We start from the raw sequence: 12326 nt of genomic DNA, 5'->3' as shown, positions 1-12326 counted from the left end.
ATGGATATATTACTTAAACTTTTGTAAAAAGTATATTAGCCTTATTGGCTTCAACATACTTGTCTTATACTAATCATTAGACTTTTCCATCACCTTGAACCATCCTTGTTGAATACTCTTTAGGTGATCTATATATAGGGAAGCCTCCAATATGGTTTAATTCACCATTAAACAATTGGAAAAAGGCTGCTAAGGTGACATGCTGGTATCTCTTGTTCCCACAAGATTTGGATCCACCTAATGAGGCTTTGCACTAGGCTTGGTAGATTTTGAGGTAACAAGACCCATATTATACAATTGCATATACTATAGTTCAATCTCTATAATGGAAAAATCATGAAATGTAATACATCTATTAGGGGAAAATGATGGGCAACTTGTTGCTTAACCCCTTAAATTTATGGGTTGGGCTATTTGCTCCACTTTTCAACATTGACAATGTCCTCACTTAAAAACACATATAAAAATGTTATAATTAATATAAATTTTAGTGTTGGAAAATGTAATAAGACAACATGCAATATCACATAACAACCATAAGTTAGAGTTGCAATATCACACATAACAACCATAGGCTAAAGACCCACAAAGGCATGCCATTAAAACTCCAGGCCATGTTAGCATTAGAGTGTGGGAGGATATTAACACCTTTATTTTGGTTACTAAAGGAATCAACGGTTGGGCTGGTCTTGTACTCCTATGACATAGGGTCGATTTTGATCGATACAACTATAACCTCTAGGTGAAACCATATGCACACTAAGACTTGGCTCATGCGATGAATTAAGGGGGATTTGAACCTTGGATCACATGCTTTTACATAATATTTCATAGTGCCAATTGAGTTTTTGCACAAGGGCAGGAGGATATTAACACATTAACCCAAGGATTTTCACTCCATAGACAACTTACAGATTGACAAAGTTTTGGTGTAAATAATATGTGATAAACTATCTCTATCTCCAATATTTATGCATACATAATCCATCAATTCATTTCTTGTAATATTACACAAACATACACATGAAGTAACACAATTCTCTTCCAAAATTGTTATACAATCGTTAGCTTCCCTGAATAAAATGATCACGAAAAAGCTTAAATTTCCAACCACTTAAATTAAGAGAGATTTTTTCTATGTATTTAATTGTTCAATATGACAAATATTGTAAGGTGGAGCAAAATCTGACAAGGAGGACAACATTAAATATATAAAGGACAATGATAGGTGTAGTACGACGCGTGCTACTACATAATAATGTTGTTGGAAGCTTTGTTCAACAATACTCCACTTAACATATGACACATGCACTATAATGTTCCATTTCTCTTGCTCCCAATAATTATAAAATAAATTCATAATTTCTTTACAAATATTTTTAAAAATTCCATACATTTAAAAAAAAACCATAATCCATTAATTATGAATTAATAACAATAAAATCATAATTTAATAATTATAAATAAATAACAATGACAGCTAACCCACCCCATATAAATTAATAACAATGAAACATAACCCACCAAGTATAAATTAATAACAATGAAACATAACCCACTAAGTATAAATTAATATAATAAGATGGAAAGGGCTTCTCAACCAATTTGCAAAGATTCTTAAAAACTTAATTATCTAAACCTTGGCTACATCGCTCTCCCTACTTGAATAAGCTAGGGGCCATTCAACAATGCTATCAGCTTTACAACCAATTGTAAAGAATGATATTTGCAAGTACTCACTTTACAACAAATTGCTAAGAATGATATGTGTAAGTACTCACTTTACAACAAATTGCTAAAGGTGATCAGAGCATTTTGTTTCACTCAACAATAGTATAGTTCCCCTCTCCAAGCAAGGAAAGACTAAAGTGAAAACGGAATTGGGAAATTACATGTGGGGGATTTAATGGTGGAAGACAACCAATGCCCACTCCTCCCATCCCCATCCCCATCCCCATCGCAATCCCAATAGGTATGGTTGACAATGGAAGGTCGCAAGCTGCTCAGGTTCAATGTTCCGACCTTGGCTTCAAGTGAGTGGGGAGGAGAGCCAGGTGCATGGAAGGAGGCAAAACCCATTCATTCTTGCTCTTGTCATTGGCATGATGCACGTGACAGGGAAAAACGACTGAGAAGAAGGGTGGTGGGGTCCATATGATTAATGCATCCATAACGCAGATCCACCAACACTCTCACGCTCACCCGACGGTCTATCAGTTACTCCAGAGTCTAGATAACCGGACCGGACCGGAGAGTTGTGTGTATGCCCCCATGATGAGAGACACAGGGTTACATTACTAAATCCGAGGCACTGGAATTTGACCTGTGGGTTAAGATAAAGACGGGGTAGTGGCGTAGATGTCGTGAGGAGTGGGCAATACGCCAACTTGGCGAGGATTTGGAGGAGTGGGCAGCTCCGAAATTCCGGTTTCGTTGGGGGAGATGAATTCATTTATTTTATTTTTTAATACACTTTGGTGGGGACAGGGTCTAGGGGCTGTTAAATAAGAGTGTACATGCTGCGGTGGTTGTTGGCTCAAAGCGAATTGATTACATTCGTTTAGCTGGCATTTGCCTGCCCTCATCTCATCTCGGTTCCCCATTTTCCCTTTTGGCATAGAAAACAGAACACCCAGTTCCATATTTGGTTCCGTTGTAACGAGTTTCTATTTTGTGGCTGGATCCTTGGAGCTCTGGCCTGGTTACTGACAGGCAGATTAGAGATTTCTGGCAGATATTTGTAGCCAGTTATTCCAAGGTTTGTGGTGTCCAATCTCTGTTGGATCACTAGGGTTCTGGCAGTTGGGTGGTTTTGATAAAATTGTGGCTCGCCTGTGATAGGCAAAGACCAGTAGCAGGCATTTCCGGCAGACTGAAGGAGTTTCTAAGTTTCTACTCTCAGGTGGTTAAAGGCAAGTTTTTATTTTTGTTTGTTTTCTGTGTGATTTCATCTTTGAGGAATTAGTGAATGTGGTTTTCGTTGATGCATCCAATTGGGCGTGGACGATATAGTTTCCTGTGAGAAAATTGTAACTGCGAATTTGCTGGTGTGGGCTGTAGATAATTAGAGAATATTGAGAAATACAGTTGTGTTCGTCAAATGGTAACTCAACCTGGTTTGTGGGTTATGGAAAATTGAGTAATTTTGAGAAATACAGTTGTGTTCGTCAAATGATAACTCAACCTGGTTTGTGGGTTATGGAAAATTGAGTTTTGTTGTGAAGAAATTTTTCACAAATTGGTATTGATAAATGGGGTTTCAGAATAGTTGGGAAGATGGAATATTGACGGAAGAGATTAGCTAGGGGGTTTCTGTTAACTTTTGGAAGGGTTTAGTATCAGGGTTTTTGTTGTTGTGAGGAGATTCTTAGGGAGATTTCTGAAATTGGTATCTGTTCTCCTTGTCTGAAATAGTGTTGTGAAATTGGTATCGGTTCTCCTTGTCTGAAATAGTGTTGTGGAGAGAAAGAGGGTATATAGAGGCAAAGGCAAGCTTTCTGTTTCAGTGGGAAGATGAGTTCAAGGGAGAGAAAAGCGAGGGTGGGTTTGAAGCTGCCAATCCCAGCTCGGGAAGACGCATTTTCTAAGCCAATGCCATTGCCGCTTCCACTGCCGAAGCCCCCTAACATGAATGGTGCCTGCAAGTTGCCCTGTGTTCCTCTTGAAGAAGTTACACTGGAAGATCTCCAGAAGATTTCAACTTTGGGGTGTGGGAGCAGTGGCAAGGTCTACAAGGTTAAGCATGCCAAGACTGGGAAAATTTATGCCCTCAAAATCATTCAGGAAAAGCACGAGCTTGCTGTCCGAAAGCAAATAATGAGGGAAATGGAGATTCTCCGAAGGGCGAATTCTCCACACATCGTCCAGTGTTATGGCATATTCGATCGAGGAGGAGAGATCTCTTTTGTGTTGGAGTACATGGACGGTGGAACCCTTGCGCAGGTTCTTCAAGCCCACAAGAAAATCCCAGAACACTATTTGGCTGAGGTTGCCAGGCAGGTGCTGAAGGGCTTGCATTACCTGCACCAGAACAAAATTGTTCACCGTGATATAAAGCCCTCCAATTTGCTGATCAACAAGAGAAGAGAAGTCAAGATTGCCGATTTCGGTGTCAGCACTGTGTTGGCTCACACTTTGGCCCAGTGAAATTCCTTCGTGGGCACTTGTGCTTATATGAGTCCTGAAAGGTTCGATCCTGATGGGTACGGTGGAAAGTATGATGGATGCTCTGCAGATATATGGAGTTTGGGATTATCTTTGCTGGAATGTGCGCTTGGAAGGTTCCCTTGTTTGTCTCCGGGGCAGAGGCCTGATTGGCCTACTTTAATGGTGGCCATCTGTTTGGGCGACCCTCCATCCCCGCCACCTGATGCATCGCCAGAGTTTCAGAGTTTTATCAGATGTTGCCTTCAAAAGGATGCGTTACTTCGCCATACTGCACATCGGCTGCTTTCGCATCCCTTTTTGAAGAAGTATGAACAGCAATCTTGTGACCTGTCTCCCCTCCTGCAGTCTTTACACCTGTAGAATTTTGAATTCCTTTTTGTATTTTGAATATTGTACTTGAGAGCATTCATTGACTTGTAATGAATGTACACTCTCTTGGTCTCTGGAACTCTATTTTGTAAATCATTTTGCAATGCAACTGCAGTCTTCTTTACAGCACTTTGTCATCATGTTCGTAAATTCAAATGTATTCCTTGGAAATCCAGTCATTTTCCTGTCAAGTACTCCAATTATTGTTCCACCCAAGTAATGGCAAAGCTATTCTCATTTCTAATTTATGGCATATGCACTCTCCTGTTTTTCCTAAAATTTCAGAAATGTGCAGTGTTTAGGATCTGTCTGGTCTGCTTCTGCATCTTGGATATCCGATGTTCATTGAAAGAAAATTTGCTTTTATGTATTGCATTTAGTTATTTTTAAGGAGGCACTGGAAAATTCTCCAATGTAGTCGGCCAGATTTTCTTAAGGCTTGGACCTTCTGTACCCACATGTTTAATTAATTAAGTTATTATGTTTGTATCTCAATCAATCTTGTTTGAAATCTTTCAAAGCACAGTAAGACGATGTTTCTTATTAGTTTTATACTTTATATACGAGAGCGAAATTTAGCTCAATATGGTGATACTAACAAGCATTTTACAATTTAAACTTTCATGACCGAGTGCAGAGGGCTGCTGTCTTTTCTTGTCCCCTCTTATAGGAATTTGTAGGGTTTTACTTCATAACTGAATTTCTCACATACTTTCAAAAATCCCACAAAATTATTTCAAATACAGCACGAAGCGAGTTTTGTCCTTTTACTGTTATGTCATTCTACAGCTTAAACATAAAATCCAATCAGAAACTGCAGGTCATGTTAACAGAAACGTTTGTCGCTATTATGGTTTTCGTGTGTATACTGTGTGTCTGTCTGTGTCCTGTTTCTGCACAAAATTTTTAAAAGCCTTAAGCAAATTTTCTGCTTCTTCAAATTAAATGGAGCAAAAGGCATGAACTTTCTTTCCCCCCTTCCTGATGGGAAGTGACTTGTTGCCTAGAATTGAGCATTCTAGGTTTAGTTGCAGATGGGGTTTTTGAGTACATTTTTGTGATCAAGTTGGCAAATTCTCATTCAAAAGAAATTTTATTTTGGCAAATCCTCATTCAAGAGATATTTTATTTAATCTCTAGTCTTTGGGTTAATGAATACGTTTAAATGATGAATGTAGTAAGATTGACATGTAGTCCTATGTTTAAATGATAAATGTAGTAAGATTGACATGTAGTCAAACTAGCAATGATCCATCTCAAACTTCGATCATAAATTCTAGAAACATTTGTAGACTTGTTGTTTCAAACTTCGATCATAAATTCTAGAAACAGTTGTAGACTTGTTAAAAGCTCCATGGTTCAGAGATTAAACTAAAAGTTTTTGACTTCTTGTTGCTTAAAAGCTATTGGGTTCAAATGGATCAGTATTGATTTTTGTGATTCTAATTAAGTTAATATCAAATGATTTCTTTTACATTATACTTTAGATCTCAACTATTTTTCAGAAACCAACAAGATTGTTGTTGCCATTATAACTTTGATTATCACCCCAATCACATTAAGAAATGATCTAGAAACAGTTGTAGACTTGTTGTTTCAAACTTCGATCATAAATTCTAGAAACAGTTGTAGACTTGTTAAAAGCTCCATGGTTCAGAGATTAAACTAAAAGTTTTTGACTTCTTGTTGCTTAAAAGCTATTGGGTTCAAATGGATCAGTATTGATTTTTGTGATTCTAATTAAGTTAATATCTCTTTTACATTATACTTTAGATCTCAACTATTTTTCAGAAACCAACAAGATTGTTGTTGCCATTATAACTTTGATTATCACCCTAATCACATTTAAGTGTTTGATGTTCGAGTGTCTCCAGGCAAAAGATGGAGAATTTTGATTATTTTGATTTTGATTATTACCCTTGATCACATTAGGGAGGCTATACAATTCAAACAATTTCAGCGTGTAATTTTCAAAGTCTCCCCGGACAAAAATAGATAATTTGACTTCCAGATGATTTGGACTTTCTAGACAAAGCTGTGGAAATTTGGATTTTGAGACGGTTTTGTCTTTCCACTGTACAGACAATAAACAGAGAGATTGATTTTGATATGTTTTGATTTTGATTTCAGCTAGTTTTGGAAGGAGGTTTGGAGTAGCACTTAAAAAGGCTTGGATGTCTGCAGTGAGCCCTTGCAAGTCAAAAACGAATTTAACAATTTTTTTTATTTTATTTCTGAGCCGGTGAAACTTCGGTGTTATATGTAAAACTCAACTCAGGGATACAAATAACGTGGACTTAGAATGTAAAAATGGTGTAGATGTTGAGGTCCACCCCTCTCAAAGCAACTGGTGTTAAAACAATATTATTAGAAATAGCCTTCAATATAAATGACCTTAATCATCCTGTAATGTGGTTACTGTAAAATGCACTTCTTTTAATTGAAAGATCCTTAATCATCCTGTAATGTGGTTACTGTAAAATACACTTCTTTTAATTCAAATGACCTTTGTGGTTACTGTAAAATGCACTTCTTTTAATTCAAAGATCTTTAATCATCCTGTAATGTGGTTACTGTAAAATACACTTCTTTTAATTCAAAGATATCTCAGAAATATCTAACCACAAATTCCTTGTTAAATCTTTAATGTAAATGATCCTAATCATCCTGTGATGTGGCTTCCCTCTCGAGCAAATTTCTCTTACAGCATCCCTTCAGGGATTGGCAGAACCCAAAAAGGTAAATTTCAACCTCCCAGGCAAATTTATCTTTTGCCTAACATCCTTTCAGGGAGTGTCAAACACAAAAGAGGTGAATTGCTGTCTTCTCCTGTAGGGACCGTCAGGGGCAAAAATATTTGGATGGTGAAAAAAAAAAAAAATCTCGTTAAATAATCAGGTTGGGGAATGATAGGACAGTATTCCTTAGATTTCACCAGAATGATAGGACAGTATTCCTTAGATTTCACCTGCTTTGAACACTAGGTTACAAACCTTGATGAAAAGGGGTTGGACAGAAATTAAAGAGGAAAAAGGTAAGACACCCACTAAGACATAGCTTTCAGGTATTATAACTGTAATAAATTTGATGCACATCATGTCTTTTAGTAAAATATTTATCTAGTTGTTCACATTGTGGAAAGGAAAAAGAAATATAAATTAATATAAATATAAATAACTAAAATATTTATTTAGTTCATATTGTACATTGTGGAAAAAAGAAATATAAATTAATATAAATATAAATTAATATAAATATAAATAACTAAAATATTTATTTAGTTCATATTGTACATTGTGGAAAGTGGAAAGGAAAAAGAAATATAAATTAATATAAATATAAATAATTGAATTCATAATTGATATCTTTTTAATCATATATATAAATATATATATATACTATTTTGACAAATTTTTCAATAACATATTACATATTTTCAATAGTGTTTTTTTATATGTATTAGAGAAGTGTAGAATTCAATTAATCATATACATACATACCATTTTGACAAAATTCTCAATAACATATTATACATTTTCAACCGTGTTTTTCATAGGTATTAGAGAAGTGTAGAATTCAATTATAATGGAGTAGAATAATTGAGTTAATTATTTTGAAATTCTTTTCCCAAAAAAATTATATATTATCTAAAATAAATAAAAATTTGATAAATTCTCAATAACATTTTTTTTTTTTAAGATGGGAGGGGCTAGTTCCCTTTATAAGCATTATGGGCCCTCTTTTTATTACATATATGTTGGTACATATGCATGTCAGAGCACTGACAGCCGTCACATGGAAGCTTAATGGCCATCACCGTCCATGGATCAACATACACTGCAGCATCAACATACACTGCAGTCACATGGAAGCTTAATGGCCATCACTGTCCATGGATCAACATACACTGCAGCATCGCAGCTCCGCAGGAATCGAAACTGGCCATCACATCATGCACTTGCGTGCAAATTCTCAATAACATATTATATATTTTCAGCTGTGTTTTTTATATGGAGCAGAGAAATGTATAATTCAATTAAAATGGAGTAGAATAATTGAAATAATTATTTTGATTTTTTTTCAAAAAAATTATATAATATCTGAAACAAATATCAATTTTTAGAAATTTGATATATACAACGCTGTAAAGTTTAAAATAATTTTGAATGCTGTAAAAGTTTTCCAGATTGTTGTTAAATTGATTAATACAAAGTTGGTTGATTTAGAGCAGTATAGATCCATTTTAAATATGAATGTAATATGCGCTGAGATGGATCTAATTATTATTTTATGATTATTATTTTAAGGTATATATCTATTTTTAATCCTAATCTAACATGAACTGAGATGAATCTAATTATTATTTTATGATTTGGGCCACATAAAATTTTAACTTTGATGATAGACAGAATTACACATTATATTGACCAGTAGAATGAGCCTCTAGGCTTAATAACTTTCAATACATATAACCCCCCAAATCATTAATCCATGATCAAACTTCAACCATAATTACTAGTGAAAAACACTCTTTTGAATAATGAAGTAATTGGGTTAATTATCTGGTTCTGTTTCCTTGAAACTAGTGTTTATAGTGTTTTAAATTAAATATTTATTATAAAATTTTTGCGAATTTTAATTAATCAATTTCATTTCAAAAATTAGATGCCCTCCATTTCAAAAATAATTTTCAATAGACATAAGATTGCATTCGAATAATCAAACCATTACCAGAGTTCTAATCAGAAATCTAATCAAAATTCTAATCAAAGTTATCAGTAAAAAACACCCTAATTATTTGTCAGGGCACTGCATACTACCAGCCTCCTAATTATTTGTCAGGGCACTGCATACCAATGGTAAGGGCACGGGTGATTGTGGAATTAATTTTCTATTTCAGATTTTTCTCAAGAGGGCCTGCATCAATGAAATTTTCTATTCCAGATTTTTCTCATCAGGGCGTGCATTAATGCATTTTTCTATTTCAGATTTCAGATTTAGATATTTTTCTCATGAGGGCGTGCATTATATGTGGATAATTTGAGTTTCTGGATTCAAACAGAGATCGCCTTTCAGATCTGTCTCACACTCACTTTTTTTAATTCAAATGTCTTTTTGGTTGGTGGACGTGGGGAGGTGCAGTGGAAGGATAAGAAGGAATATGTGAGGGTGGAAATGGTGGTACAACAAACGCCCTTTTATTGTGAAAAGGAGTGAACGGATGGAACGAGGAGTACTGAAAAAGTACGAAGCAATAAGGAGTTGATGGGCTTTAATTTCTGAGTGGCTCAGAATGCAAAGCATTTATCAATGGAGTTCATGTAATAAACATAGATGCAATAAAACGAACGCCTCTTACTTTTAATGGAGAACGTGGATCGAAACCTAATAATTCCGGTTTTCTTATCTGCGCACGTCCAGCTTTGCTGTTAATGGTATCCAAGAAAGCCAGAATAATTGACTTTTACTTTTATTTTTAATTGGACACCTTTTCGGCGATGCGTCACGCAGAAAATGGTGTAATGCAGTACTCGTTTTGATTGGTGACTAAACCTTTTTCTGTTCAGCACCTTTGGAGCATTTCAAGGAACAGTATTATTATTATTATAATATCTAAGGCAGAACACAAAACAAAGTACAATATATAAAAATACACTTGAAAGAATTGATAAAGTGGAGCTCTAAATCTTTGACTCAATCTATTATCTCTGGCTTTAAGGCTACTGTGAAGAAATTAGCGCCTTTGACAAGATCAACACGTGAACAAAGAGTAATGAAGTTACACAGAAACTTGTGTTGATGCAGAAGTTTTTTCTTTCAACGAAATAACAAATTTTGTTTTAAAAAAGCAAGTTTTGTTTTTCAACAGTGTTGACTTTGGATTGCAGTCCCATTTGGCTTACATGGTATATTAAAATTATAAATATGATTTTATATGTTTTGATAAATTATTTTAACTTTGGATTGCTGTCCCATTTGGCTTACATGGTATATTTAAATTATAAATATGATTTTATATGTTTGGATAAATTATTTTTTTAAGTTGATTTGTATGGCTTTTCTCTTTGGAAGTCTGTAGAACTATGAAGAAAAGATAAACCCACATTACATTGATAATGACAAAACTTATCACACTATTTCAACGCACTGAAAACTAATGTCGGTAACAAAAACAATATTTCGAGATTTTCCTAGGCAAATCAATTCTTTAAAAGAAAAACCTTAGAGAGAGACCCATTTGTTTACAAAAAGGGCCTCCCCTACATAATACAGGTGATTGGAATTTCCTAGGAAGTGTCCATCTTGGGTTATTTTTTAATTTCACATTCCATTCTTTCTTGCTTTAAGACTTATAATGAATAATGAGAGATTCGAAGGAGTTTATGCTCTTTAGTAAGGTATTTATTTATTGTTTGTTTGCTTTTTATTTTAATTATTAGCAAGGGTTTTTTTTCATTTAATTTTGTTGATTGATGTTTTTTATTTGTTGGTTTATAGGTGTGCTTATTTCAACTTAGGGTACATTTAGGGTTGTAGATTTTTTTTTGAATCTATGGCAATGATCTATTGTTCAATGAATATTCTTTGTATGAATAGGTAATCCACGACTATGATTACTCAAAGTGTAAAAAGTCAGAGCTTATTTGTCAATAGTCGATCGATTCTTTTTGTTGTTTAATAAATATTTTAATAAATATTCAGGTTGCTAGGGCACATGTTAGGTGGAGGACGAATTAGTTCGCCATGTTTTGGTCGTTTGAATTTCAAGATGACGCTTCAAAGTTAACTGCGCTAGTCAGTTCCGAGGTGTTGACATGTCTTTGGTGGATGTTTGTACCGCCAATTTTCGCATGTATGCAAAAAAGAGAGGCAGTTCAGAGATGGCGATACACGACCCCTATTGTTTATGGAAGTGATTTTCAGATTATGCTAGAACTTCTTTGCTGCTATGTTTTCTTCTACCTTGGCTACTATGTTTTTGTTCTTTAGATGTTACAGGAACTTTGGCCCCTCTAGTTTAAATAAAAATCCCCTTCAAGGGGTTAGTGTTAATTTTTCTTAGGGCTATATTGTTCTTTGCTTAGATAATTGCATTTCTTCATTAACACATTAAGTTCACCCCATATCATCATTACATTATTCATATCTACATCATTATTCATCAACATATGCAACTATGTAGAAAGAACAACATCATTATCATCAATGCAACGAAACATAAAGGAACAATAGAAGAAAAGCATGCACACATAGAGACACCAGGATTGCTCCGAGACCAGGGCAAAACACACTATGGGGAAAACCCTTGCAAATTATTATTCTTCTTATATCGTCATAAAATATTTCAACAAAGAGTACAATGAGCTCAATACATAAAATTGCAGCAGAGATTTACAGAACAGAAGCAAACTACAGAACTATAGAACAATAGAGAGGAACCCTTTATCCATTAGATTACTAAAGCCAAATGAAGGAAACTATCAAACCCTAAATCAAAACCGTGGAAACTCCCAGCAAGGTAGACTACGAGCGACTGACTCTTCCTGGGTGCTCCCTTAGTCACTATGTGCGAGCATCTGTGTTTGGCCTAGACGTTGCCTAAAAGACTGTATGTGTGCGTCTGGGGATAAACACACACATAACTGTTCCAAACCCCTAGTCACTCCCTTTCGTCTACTGTGAGAGTGAATAGGATTGCTTAGTCTCACCCTTGACCTCATTATGCAAGTGTCTGGGGACCAACACTATCCAATCTACTTCAGAAACCCTAGATTATCCCTTTTGGCTTC

General features: G+C 35.1%; 1 pseudogene; it reads left to right on the top strand.

The window, feature by feature from the left end:
- The first annotated feature begins 2459 nt into the window (after window positions 1-2459).
- LOC149192973 (mitogen-activated protein kinase kinase 9 pseudogene) lies at window positions 2460-4665 on the top strand (annotated as a pseudogene).
- The last annotated feature ends 7661 nt before the right edge of the window (window positions 4666-12326 follow it).

Source organism: Pinus tabuliformis, chromosome 2_2 (assembly GCF_031772625.1).
Source record: "Pinus tabuliformis cultivar Carrire ecotype Pingquan chromosome 2_2, CPIR1, whole genome shotgun sequence".
In the NCBI taxonomy this organism is placed as follows: Eukaryota; Viridiplantae; Streptophyta; class Pinopsida; order Pinales; family Pinaceae; genus Pinus; species Pinus tabuliformis.
This window is presented reverse-complemented; position numbering and strand designations above follow the sequence as displayed.